The 13659-nt window shown below is 43.0% G+C and overlaps 1 pseudogene; it reads left to right on the forward strand.

The window, feature by feature from the left end:
• Positions 1-660: 660 nt before the first annotated feature.
• Positions 661-11926, forward strand: LOC122899152 (annotated as a pseudogene).
• The last annotated feature ends 1733 nt before the right edge of the window (positions 11927-13659 follow it).

A 13659-nucleotide genomic window follows, 5' to 3' on the forward strand; every position in this document is an offset into this window, starting at 1 on the left:
TCTAGTACATTATCACCAAATAATGAGGATTCCAAACATAAACTATATTTAGAGTACCTAAATTCACAAGGGTTTGCAACATGTTATTATGGACTGAACCACTGCAGATTCCCAAATTTTACCCAATTGGATTTTGGTCTAAGAATTTCTCATGGTCGAGAACAGATACCAACCAACTGAAAGGCTCACTTGGGTAGTCTCTGAGGCCCTACAAAATACAGAGCCACTAGTAGAAAATAAAGTAATTATACTTAAAATCCAATAGCCTATTCTGGAGTAGGTAAAGCATATTCAGACCAACAGAGAAAGGAACTACTCCGGCCCAAAAAGTCCTAACATGCAACTGGTATATTTCCAAGCAAGACATATGGATTGAGAATCAACCCTATGCATTAACTAAGGAGATCTCAGCAATGCCAATGGTGAACTTTACAGAACTTCCAAAGAATGAGCCTCTCCAAACTTGAACAGTCCGGCAATGGGGACCATCCTGGTTTACAGCACTCAACAACGCATGGCTTACAGATGAATCAGCCTCCATGATGCCTTCGGGAATATGCTGGCAGACTGGTGAATCTAACTAATGATGGTCTAATCCTGACAGAATCAGGCTCAGGAGAAGCAGCACAATAAGCTGAAACAAGAGCCATAAAATTGACCATGAACAACCAGGTAAGAAAAATAAGAATGAGCTCTATGTTTTCTTAGATTCATGGGCAACAGCTAATGGAGTAGCTCTTTCATCAGGAACATGGCAGGAAAGTGACTGGAGAGTCAGAAATATGAACATGCAGGATAAGGGCATGTGGCAGAAAATATCACTGGCTGATCTATCTATATTCATCACATGGGTCTCTGCCCATCAGAAGGATAACTCTGAAATAATCAAATTTAATAACCAGGTAGACAAACTCACCAAGAAAACTAATGAGGCAAAGATCCCTAAAATTTATCTTATAATAATAAAATGATTCACAGGCTAATGAGGAAATCAATTCAAATCATAACTATAAACAAACAAGAAAAACAGTGGAACATAAAATCTGAATACCGAGATACGCCAAATGACAGGTCAGATCACCAAATGCTGGCACACAGTACTAGAACATGGTTAGAAAAAAGAAACATATGGATACCTGCCAAATTTCAATTAAGATATATGAGGATTGCTGAAAGTGTAAAGCTTGGAGGCCATTGATGAATACTTGAGGTAAGATCAAACCTGACAGACCCTTCCGAATTACAGAGATTGAATACATGGGATCCTTGCCTATACCATAGAATAAACCATATGCATGCCCTGTACCATGTAGTCAGGAATAGGATCACCCTATCTTTGCAGGAAACATGATAAAAAATCCACCATCAGAGTGTTAGAAATCTGGATTGCTTGTCATCCTACAATTAGCTTAGGGGACCCACTTCACAGGAAAGCTAATACAAGAATGGGCTAAGGAGCAAGACATAATGTGGAACTTCCACCAGCCCTACAACTCAATCATCTCTGATTCAACTTAAAGGTATAATGGGTTGCTCAAGCAAAAATTAGGTTGCTTACTAACAAACTATATATGAAAGCTTAGACTAAAACAATCTGGGAGGTGGCAAGATTTCTAAACTGTAGATACACAGGGGCACCTGGGTCGCTCAGTTGGTTAAGCCTCTGCCTTCGGCTCAGGTCATGATCTCAGGGTCCTGGGATGGTCCTGGGATGGAGCCTGCTTCTGCCTGCCTCTCTGCCTTTGTGATTTCTCTCTCTCTGTCAAATAAATAAATAAAATCTTAAAAAAAAAAACTGTAGATACACAAAGAATGGAAAAATTCCTATTAATATTGTAGGCATCAACAGAGATCAGAATTAGCACTAGCAACACCCCAGAATCTAAGTTAAAAGGAAAGGTGTTAATTTAAAAGACATAATGATGTATGTAGTACTGCAAAAATTATTGCACATGCTATTAATGAAACCTCATGGGTAACTGAAGGAAAGGACACATTACATCAAATTTTTAAAAATAACATAATGCCTCTGTAGAAATTTCAGGCCTGAAGAATATATTTTATTCTGTCAACACTAGATGCCTAATGTTTATCCTAGCATGGTGCAGGGTGATGATGTTCGAGGCAATATTGGGAATAATGGCCATGAAAACCACAAATTTCCTTGAGTAGCAAGAACAACAAAAAATTAAAAATGCATAGGACACTATCTTTATTTTGCAGGAATTAATGTGGTATGCATCTTTGGCCATATCAAGGTTACTAAATGGGTCAGTGCTGCGTGACATCAGCTGGACATATTATATTGCCTACTGTGTACTACTGAATGGCACGCTCACTGCTGCTCTGGGTACTCCTCTGATAGCACCAGCAATGGTTGTGCCACCATTCCAAACTGGAATGACAGCTTTTGGTCCAGATCCAACTCCATAGTCTGTGACATCCTCTACTTCCCCCGTGGATCACCCTGCTGGTCACCTTATTGCAACTTAGCATCCCAGCATCACCGAGTCGAACGTCCTGACTCCATCTTTTGCTATCAGCATGATCTAGTGACTGGGAAACCTTCAATCAATGGAGAAACAGAACACTTAGAGAAGCCAATGAAGCTGTGGAAACCTTCCACTTCAATCTCTGTAAGAACCAATGAGGATCCTGAACAACCCTATTAGATGCTGATTTGGAGGTTGAAAATTGGCCTGAACTACTAACTGGCTCTTGGTATTTCAACCCAGAGCGTATGGTGATCCAGGTACCGACTTTTGTACTTTTCCTTTATCTTACTGAATGAAGTGCAGTGTTGAACACAAAGCAGACTCTCTAAAAGTAACCACATTTTAATTCCAAATTTACTCTGTGCACTAGCATTTCATTGTATGAGAGAAGCTGCTGGATATGCAAATGGGCAACTATACCTTATAATATAAATAAGCAAAAAAAAAAAGATTATTTACTACACTCCAACTTAATCCATGTTCACTTATTAGAAAATTAACAACAGATCTATGGATACTATGTCCAGTCATTAAAAGAAGAGGGACAGCTTGTAAGGTGGATGGTGGGCACATAGAAAACAGCATATCACACATATCAGTATCCGTGGTGATATACATCAGGCTTCTGCCTCACAGCACAGATTTCTACTCAAGAATCTAGGATCTTCTGATAATAAAACCTCTCATGCTCATAATAGAACCTAAAATAGTAGCCTATACTTTAACATTTAATACACAGCACTTTCAAGCCAGATATAGATCCCCTAATTGTGCTCAGTTTTATCCACCTTCATTTGTGCCAAATTTACAACTTATGCCAAAAACAGATTTGCTAAAGAAAGAAGATGCTTGTTGGACTGGTAGGAGGCCTAATTGGAGGATAAAAGGCAGTTACTTTTTCTTATTCCAAACTGATGAAATTAAAAAAAAAAATTTTAAACCAAACAATCACAATTTCACATGTATACCATGGCAGCTTTGTCATGGTTGTGTACACAGATGGATAAAATTAGCAATATGTTACAGAACATCAATTAATTTCATAAGGATGTAAATAGAGCAATGAAAATTTGGTTGGAGGTAATGCTAAAAATAACAAAATACTAAGGAAAGACATAAAAGATGTTTCTTTGCCTGTAGATCATCAGTTGTTGCCGTTAAGATTGGTTGATGTGTGGAATACTCTTGGAACAGCGATACTCTCAATCACTTCTCGGCCTTTTGGTTAAGTTCAAGTGTAGAACAGCAATGTTCTCTGGGCGCCTGGGTGGCTCAGTTGGTTAAGTATCTGCCTTCGGCTCAGGTCCTGATCCTGGCATCCTGGGATCAAGCCCTGCATCAGGTTCCTTGCTCAGTGGGGAATCTGCTTCTCCCTCTGCCTCTGCTTGTGATTTCACTCTCTCTCAGATAAATAAAACCTTTTTTAAAAAAACCAAAAAAAACCCCAAACAAACAAAAAAACAGCAATAGTCTCAGGACAATACTGAGATAACAGCCCAAACATCAGTCAAGTAGGTGCCATACATCCTAACAGCCGTGCTTCTTTGAGCCCCTGTGAAATTAGAATATTGGCATTTCTAGGAGGAGCATGACAATGGTTACTACACTTGTGTAGTTCCCCAACATTAAAACTCAGAATGAAGCTTATAGGCCCAGAAATCCTCCTTATGATACGAGGAAAACATGTACCTAAGGATATGTTTATGGAATTGAACCAAAATGGCTTTATTACTGCTAGACTTGTGGCTATGCCTATAGTATGAGTGCCTATGACTCTGGCCTTATTGCCTGCTCAACCAGTTAACACAGGAAATTGGACCATGAGAGCATGGGCTAAGCTAACCTCTCCCACTTGGTCTCAGGACCCTGGAGTCAAGGGAAAAATAAGCAATGCAGCATGATGGGATGTGTAAAACTAGAACAGATAATGAATGTGACAATAGAAGGAAAAGGATATTATTTGAGCTCAACAGAAGGTGAAGGAACTATTAAAATAACCAGAGAAATGTTTCACACTGAACCGCCTAAAATTAATCTAATAAATATAAATCATGCATTAGAAAACTTAAGACAAGTTAGGAAACATTTGGAAGATGTGACTAAAAAAGTCAAAATAATTTGCAGGAATTGAAAAGAGAACAAAAACAAAATAAATAATAAATCCTAAAATAGTGGCAGCCTTGAATTCTGATGTTATGGCAACTGAATTTGACAGTGTTACGCAAGCCATACTCCGTGGAGCTTCATAAAAAATATCTTAACCTGGAGGGGCACCTGGCTGGCTCAGCTGGGTGGAGCATGTGACTCTGGATCTCGGGTTGTGAGTTCAAGCCCCACACTGGCTGCAGAGGTTACTTAAAAAAAAAAAAAAGAAAGAAAGAAGGGCACCTGGGTGGCTCAGTGGGTTAAAGCTCCTGCCTTCAGCTCAGGTTGTGATCCCAGAGTCCTGGGATCGAACCCCACATCTGGCTCTCTGCTCAGCAGGGAGCCTGCTTCCTCCTCTCTCTCTGCCTGCCTCTCTACCTACCTGTGACCTCCCTCGTTCTCTCTCTGTCAAATAAATAACAAATATATTTTAAAAAAAAAAAGAAAATCTTGAAAAAAGATTTTTACTTGGAAACATAATTGTCAGAGAAGTTACACCTAGTGGCTTAAGAAGCTTAACTTTTGGGGCACCTGGGTGGCTCAGTCGTTAAGGGTCTGCCGTCAGCTCAGGTCACCATCCCAGGGTCCTGGGACCAAGTTCCGCATTGGGCTCCCTGCTTGGTGGGAGCCTGCTTCTCCCTCTCCCACTCCCTCTGCTTGTGTGTTCCCTCTCTTGCTGTCTCTCTCTGTCCATAAAACAAATTAAATAAATAAAAAGATAAAATATTTTTTTTAAAAAAAGAAGCTTAACTTTTGGCCATTTTGTGATTGATATGATGCCACGTTTTGGTGCCATTCTTTGTCATCCTTATTTTGGTAATACTAGAAGTGCGATTGCTTAAACTGGTCATTAAACTGTGGTGTAAAAGAATGTGTGTCAAAGGAAAAATACTTGCAAAATACAATCGAGTGTTGTGATTAAGATGGTAAGTGACGTGGAATCACAACGTGGGTTGATATTTCCCTGAATTTATGTTTGTACAGAGCATTAGGCCCATAGTATTTTTTTAATATTTATTTGAGAGAGAAGGAGAAGGGAGAAGGGGAGAGAGAGGGAGAGAGCACAAGCAGGAGGGGCAGAGAGAGAGGAAGAGAGAAGCTCAAACAGACTCCAGGATGAGCACAGATCCCAAAATGGGCTCCATGTGGGGCTTGACCCCAGGACCCTGAGCTCATGAACCAAGTAGAAACCGAAAGTTGAGGGCTCAACCGACTGTACCACCCAGGTACCCCATTAGGCCCTTAGTATTAATTAGAGTGAGAGTGATTGAAATCACAAGATGGATTTTTATGTATTCATTTGAAAGGCTTTCAAATCCACTTGCTTATGGCAAACACACAAAAAGGTGGGGTTTTTTTAGTAGTGAAGTTGTTTTGATATATGAATAAATTAACTGGTATCAGGTTGGCACTATCTCATCTGTTCTCAACCTTAAGAACTCAGTAGCTCAGCAGTGAAGGGCCCTGCTGGGGGCTTATCACTAAACAAGGACCAACCATGGCAAGGGGACATTTTGACTATAAATACAGAGATTTTTCTAATTACTACACAAAGGTGTTCTGTCTGGACAAGGCTACTCTTTGTTGATCTGAAAGAGCTTTCCAAAGCCATTGGGACAATTAGCTCTGACCAGGGTAAAGGTGACTCTTACTGGCCGTGGCCCTCTGCCTAGCAAGCCCAGCACACTCCTGCCTCAGCACCAAGGGACTTGGACTTGATGCTGGCAAGTAGCTAAGCAGTCTCACCCAAGAACCAGCTCCTATAATGAGGAAGAATGGCAACTAAATTAGAGCTTCATTCCTTTCATCTCCCCTTGACCGGAGCAACAGTATGATTAACAACTTCGGTTTGGAGTATGCGATTTTTGTATTGGTAAATTAAAAGTCATTACCCCATATGCTAATGGCTTGTGAAATTCGCACCATGAATTAGTGTTAACTCCGTTGCTGGCAAAGACAAGAATCAGTCTGAACAGGATTTGCCTCCCGAAACAAAGCAGAGTTGGGGTAATACGTACATTTGTGTAGGTAGGGCATGGAATTAGGCAGCCACCAGCTACCCTCAAAAGCCGGCTTCCGTGACCTGGCCTCTCCCTAAGCTGCCCGGTCTCAGGTCCCTGCTTCTCCTAACCTCTGCCCACCCTGCAGTTCTGCTGGGTTCAGGCCAGTCTCCAAACCCTGCAGAGCTGCTGGGGTGGAAAATACCCGCTCGCCGGAAGTCTTCCTGAGGCAACAGCTTTAAACTGGTGACAGACCAGCTTGACAGACCACTTGGACCAGCTGCCTGATGCCATCCGCGACTTCTCTAGTGATCAAGATACCCAGGTGTCCCACACTATCCACCCTCGCAGGGCAGTCTGGATTCCCCCAGTTCTGTGTTCAGGGGGGTTAAGGCTTAGAATTAGGCAGATGGCAGGTCCCCTCAGTGGCCTCCTCCTGTCAGCCGACCTCCCTTGACAGTGTCAGGTGTCAGGCCCCGGCTCCCCTGACCTGTGTTGCTGAGGCATGGGCAGTACCCACACTGTCAGCTGGCCTAGGGCTGTAGGGCCCTGTCCAGCCCACAGAGCTCTGGCAATACCCCAACCACTTAATGGCTTCAGGGTGCAGAGAGCTTACACCCTGAAAATATTTCTGAGGCTCCATTTTAAACTGGGGGCTATCAGTCCCCATTTGGACTGGATGCCTGATGACGTCCTGGGCTTCCCAATAATCAAGGCTCCCAGGTGTCTCTCAGTTAAGCATACCCCAGCAGATGCCCAGAAATGGTCTTCACAATGAAGTCCAGACTCCCAAGGCCTTACCTTCAGGGAGAATATGTGCACTGGTGTTGTTTAGGTCTTGGAATTAGGCAGATGAATTGTAACCTCCACAGCCCATTTCCATGACTTGGCCTCTCCAGACACTTGCCCTATTCCGGGCCCCTGCTCCTGGCCTGGGCACAGCCTGCCCTCCGAGGGCAGCCCAGGCCCTCCTGGCTGGTGGAGCTCGGTTTGGCTCCAAACCACCCACATATCCTCCAGGCTGGAGGGAAACTGCCCCAACTAAATCTTTCTGAGGCAGCAGCTTTACAGAGGAGTCAGTCGGTTCTCATTTGGTGGGTTGCGTGATGGCGTCCCAGGCTTACCAGTAATCAAGGCTCCCAAGCATCTCTTCGTGAAGTTTACCAGGCAGCCAGCCAGACTCCATCTTGACAAGGCAGTCCTGTCTCCTCCAGCTTCGACTCCAGGAGAAATATTTGCATTTGTGAAGGTTAGGTAGATGCATTATATCCCCAACAGCTCACTGTCGTGCTCTGACCTCTCCATACAATTACCCAGTTCCAGGTCCTCCGCTACTCCGGGCTGGGCGGCTTGTGCATGCACAGTATGAATCCCCCGTCCCACCTTGGGCAGCTGGGACCTCCTAGCCCATGGAGCCTAGTCATCAAGAAATTCAGGTGTTTCCAATTCCCAAATACCCAGGCTATTGGGCCTGGCCCCACCCTGGCAAGGCAGTCCGATTTCCTCCAGCTCTGCCTTTAAGTGGAAGATGAGCATTCTGTAGATTAAGGTTTGGAATTAGGCAAACGCCAGGTACCCCCAACAGCTTGCTCCCCCCACCAGGCTTCTCAGGACACTTCCCTGGCCAACCTGACCTATGTCGCACATGCGCAGTAGAAATGAATCAGCTGGTCTTGGGCAGGTGGGGTCTATTCCCAACCGCCTGGACCCTGACAGGAAGCAACTTTAAACTGGCCACAGCCAGTCCCCATTTTTACCCATGGCATTATGGGGCCCCAGGCTTCTACCATTTTAACCTAATAACCAAATCAGCTGAATGTTTAGTGATTTAAATGTATTTCTAAATAATATTTGTGTTGCCTGGCCACAAACCCATTTACTTCATTAAATTTCGATATCTTCATATATTGTGATTCATTTGAAAAGTTAATAGCCTCAGCATTTTACAACAGTCACTTTGTGCAGTTAGGAAGACAGAAGCTTTTATTTCACATCATTTTCCCTTGAACTGAGAGCTCAATAAGCTATTTCCTCATGTTGAAATAAATGCTATTTAATGAGAATGCAGACCAAATTCTGTCACTAAAAAAGTGTGCATCTGTAATGAGCCCAAACAATATTTGATATGTCTAAATTCTAGCTCAATCAAAGAATTTTGACAAGCTCCTAAGATTCATTTTGGCTTATTCTGTATGACCCTGACCAGTATGCTTATTTATTTGCCTGGATTTTTAAAAAAGATTTTATTTACTTGTTTGACAGAGAGAGATCACAAGCAGGCAGAGAGGCAGGCAGAGAAAAAGGGGGAAGCAGGCTCCCTGCTGAGCAGACAGCCCGCTGAGGGGCTCAATCCTAGGACCCTGGGATCATGACCTGAGCCAAAGGCAGAGGCTTAACCCAGTGAGCCACCCAGGCACCCCTGTTTGCCTGTTTTTGAATGGTATTTATTCTGCTTGTTGAATTCATTGCCCAATGGCTGTTTTTTAAAAAAATACAGTCTACTGGACTTCTCTGCCCCATTTGATACTATCGATTGCCATGGTTTCACGGTCCTTCCTCTCTGATCTTCTCAAATACCACTGTCTGAGGTCCTCTTAACTCTGATCATTCTTCTTATCTTGGGCTCTCTCATTGCCTTAGCTGTTGTGATTTCTCTTGGGACTCCTTCTTTTCTCTCTGGTGTGCCTATCTGATGTCCTCAACCATTCTTATTGTTTCATTCATAGATACTAACTTTCAAATCTGTTTCTTAAACACTAACCTTAACCTTGAATTCCAGACTTGTATTTTTAACTGTATTTTGGACACCTCTAGCTGGCCATACAAAATATATTTTTTTCATTATCATTTATTACCCACCTGAATACACAAAACAATGGTCCTTTCCCTAGATTTCTGTTCTTAGTGCATGGTATTGCCATCCATCCTTTTCCCAAGCTGGAAATCTCAGTTATTCTCAATTACTCTCTCTTTTTCCCCTCTCATGTTCAGTTAGTAATTCTGAATATTCTCTTTCAGAAAAATCTTCAGTCTAGCCCATCTTTCCCATTCTTTGCCTTTGCCCTAGTTTAGGCTTACATCATCTTTCACTTGGACTATCCAAAGAGCCTCAGAATTGGTCTCCTTTTGGTACAGAGAACTCCCATCAAAATAAACAAAATCAGGTCAACACCAAGACATATTCTAATTAAATTTGCAAAATGTAGCAATAAAGAAAAAATTCCTAAAAGTTGCAAGACAAAAGAAGTCCCTAACTTACAAGGGAAGACCAATAAGGTTAGCAGCAGATTTCTCCCCAGAAACTTTTGGCAAGTCAGAAGGCAGTGGCATGATATATTCAATGTGCTGGATAGAACAGAATACTAGATAGAACAAGAGAATAGAATACTCTATCCAGTAACACTGTCATTCAGAATAGAAGGAGAGATAAACAGTTTCCCAAACAAAAACTAAATGGGTTCATGACCACAAACCAGCCATGAAAGAAATATTAAAAGGACATTCTGAGTAGAAAGACCAAAAATGACAAAGACTAGAAAGGAACAGAGAAAATCTCCAGAAACAATGACAGAACAATAAAATGGCACTAAATACATATCTATCAATAATTAATCTGAATGTAAATGGACTAAATGCTTCAATCAAAAAACATGGAGCGTCAGAATGGATTAAAAAAAAAAAAAAACAGTCAGTCCTCCAGGCGTCGGTGCTCTGTGGTGTTGGAATCTTGTTGCTTGTCGGCCTGTGCGCGCGTGCGCGGACATAGGCTCAATCGACTCTACCCAACAAGCAACCCATAGCTATGGGGCCTACCACACCAAGCCTGGGCAGGGCTAGTCCCAGCAGAGCAATCAGCCCTATGGACAGCAGAGTTACAGTGGTTATGGCCAGTCAGACACTTCAGGCTATGGCCAGAGCACCTATGGTTCTCCTTATGGACAGAGCCAGAACACAGGCTATGGCACTCAGTCAGCTCCCCAGGGATATGGCTCAACTGTGGCTATGGCAGTAGCCAGAGTTCTCAGTCATCTTATGGGCAACAGTCCTCTTATCCTGGCTATGGCCAGCAGCCAGCTCCTAGCAGCACCTCGGGAAGTTATGGTAGTAGTCTCAGAGCAGCGGCTACGGGCAGCCCCAGAGTGGGGGCTACGGCTAGCAGTCTGGCTAGAGTGGACAGCAGCAAGGCTATGGACAGCAGCAAAGCTCCTATAATCCCCCTCAAGGCTATGGACAGCAGAACCAGTACAACAGTAGCAGTGGAGGTAACTACGGCCAAGATCAGTCCTCCATGAGTGTTGGCGGCGGCAGTTATGGCAATCAGGACCAGAGTGGGGGTGGTGGTGGCTACGGGGGAGGCCAGCAGGACCGTGGGGGCCGCGGCCGGGGCGGTGGCGGTGGTTATAACCGTAGCAGCGGTGGCTATGAACCCAGAGGTCGTGAAGGTGGCCGTGGAGGCAGAGGCGGCATGGGTGGATGTGACCGTGGTGGCCTCAATAAAATTTGGTGGCCCTCGGGACCAAGGATCACGTCATGACTCCAAACAGGATAATTCAGGCAACAACACCATCTTCGTGCAGAACTTGGGTGAAAATGTTACAATTGAGTCTGTGGCTGATTACTTCAAGCAGATTGGTATTATTAAGACAAATAAGAAAATAGGACAGCCCATGATTAATCTATACACAGACAGGGAAACGGGCAAGCTGAAGGGAGAGGCAACAGTGTCGTTTGATGACCCACCATCTGCTAAAGCAGCTATTGACTGGTTTGATGGTAAAGAATTCTCTGGGAATCCTATCAAGGTCTCATTTGCTACTCGGCGAGCAGACTTCAATTGGGGTGGTGGCAATGGTCGTGGAGGCCGAGGGCGAGGAGGACCTATGGGCCGTGGAGGCTATGGAGGTCGTGGCAGTGGTGTTGGTGGCCGGGGAGGATTCCCTAGTGGTGGTGCTGGCGGCAGCCAGCAGCGAGCTGGTGACTGGAAGTGTCCAAATCCTATATGTGAGAACATGAACTTCTCCTGGAGGAATGAATGCAACCAGTGTAAGGCCCCCTAAACTAGATGGCCCAGGAGGGGGACCAGGAGGCTTTCATATGGGGGGTAACTAAGGAGATGATCGTCGTGGTGGAAGAGGAGGCTATGATCGGGGCGGCTACCAAAGCCAAGGCGGGGACCGTGGGGGCTTCCGAGGGGGCCGGGGTGGTGGGGACAGAGGTGGCTTTGGCCCTGGCAAGATGCACTCCAGAGGTGAGCACAGACAGGATTGCAGGGAGAGGCCGTATTAGCTTGGCTCCTGAGGTTCTGCAACAGCTCTTCTTCTTGTACCCAGTGTTACCCTCATTATTTTGTAACCTTCCAACTCCTGATCACCATGGGTTTTTTTTTGTGTCGGACTATGTAATTGTAACCGTACCTCTGGTTCCCATCAAAAACCATCGTTTCAGTAAAATTTTTTTCCTCTTCCCCCTCTCCACTCCACTGGAGAATTGATATCTGGGTCAGGAATGTGGGGAGTTTTTCTCTTTCAGATGGTCCTGCCTAGCAGGAACTGGAATAATTTGCTTCTGCTTAGCAGGAACTGGAATAAAGTGTTTGATACTTGGTCCAAACAAAAAATAAAAAACAAAAAACAAACCAAGACCCATCTACATGCTGCCTAAGAAGACTCATGTTAGACCTAAAGACACCTGCAGATTGAAAGTGAGGAGATGGAGAAATATTTATCATGTAAAGGGACATCAAAAGAAAGAGGAACCATGTTTGTATCAAACTCGATTTTAAACCAAAGAATGTAGCAAAAGATGAAGAAGGGCACTATATCATAACAAAGGGGTCTATCCAACAGGAAGATCTAGGAATTGTAAATATTTATACTCCCAACATGGGAGCACCTAAATATATAAAACAATTAATAACAAACATAAAGGAATTCATTGATAATAATATAGTAATGGTAGGGGGCTTTAAGACCCCACTTACAGCAATGGACAGATCATCTAAGCAGAAAATCAACAAGGAAACAATGACTTTAATGAGACGCTGGGCTGGATGGACTTAACAGATATATTCAGAACATTACATCTTAATGCAACAGAATACATATTCTTTTCAAGTGCACATGAAACATTCTCCGGAACAGATCATATACTAGGTCACAAGTCAGGCCTCAACAAGAACCAAAAGACTGAAATCATACCACAATGCTAAGAAACTGGAAGTCAACCACAAAAAAAAATTTGGAAAGACCACAAATACATGGACTTTCCATGTATTTAACATACATATAATCCATGTATTTCCATGTATTAAACAATGAATGGGTCAACCAGGAAATCACAGAAGAAATTAAAAGAATGAACACAAATGGAAATGGAAACACAATGGTCCAAAACCTTTGGGATGCAGCAAAAGTGGTCCTAGAGGGAAGTATATTGCAGTATAGGCCTTCCTCAAGGAGCAAGATAATTCTCAACTAAACAACCTAACCTTGCACCTAAAGGAGATAGAAAAGAACAACAAAGACTAAAGCCTCCAGAAGAAGGGAAATAATAATGATTAGAGCAGAAATAATGGATATAGAAACTAAAACAACAACAACAACAAAACAGAACAATGAAACCAGGAGTTTTTTCTTTAAAAAAATTAATAAAACTGATAAATCCCTAGCCAGATTTCTATCAAAAAAAAAAGAGAAAAAGGGCACCTGGTTGGCTCGGTTGTTAAAGCCTGAGGCTCTCGATCTTAACCCCCACACTGGTGTAGAGACTACTTACATAAATAAGTAAGTCTTTAAAAAAAAAAAGAAAAGAGAAAGGATCCAATAAATAAAATCACAAATGAGAGGGGAGAAATAACAATGAATACCACAGAAATACACACAATTATAAGAGAAAATTATGAAAAACTGTATGTCAATAAATTGGATGACCTGGAAGAAATGGATAAATTCCTAGAAACATACGAATGACTAAAACTGAATCAGAAAGAAAGAGAAAACTTGAACAGACGGATAACCAGC

This window comes from Neovison vison, chromosome 2 (genome assembly GCF_020171115.1).
Source record: "Neovison vison isolate M4711 chromosome 2, ASM_NN_V1, whole genome shotgun sequence".
Taxonomy (NCBI): Eukaryota; Metazoa; Chordata; class Mammalia; order Carnivora; family Mustelidae; genus Neogale; species Neogale vison.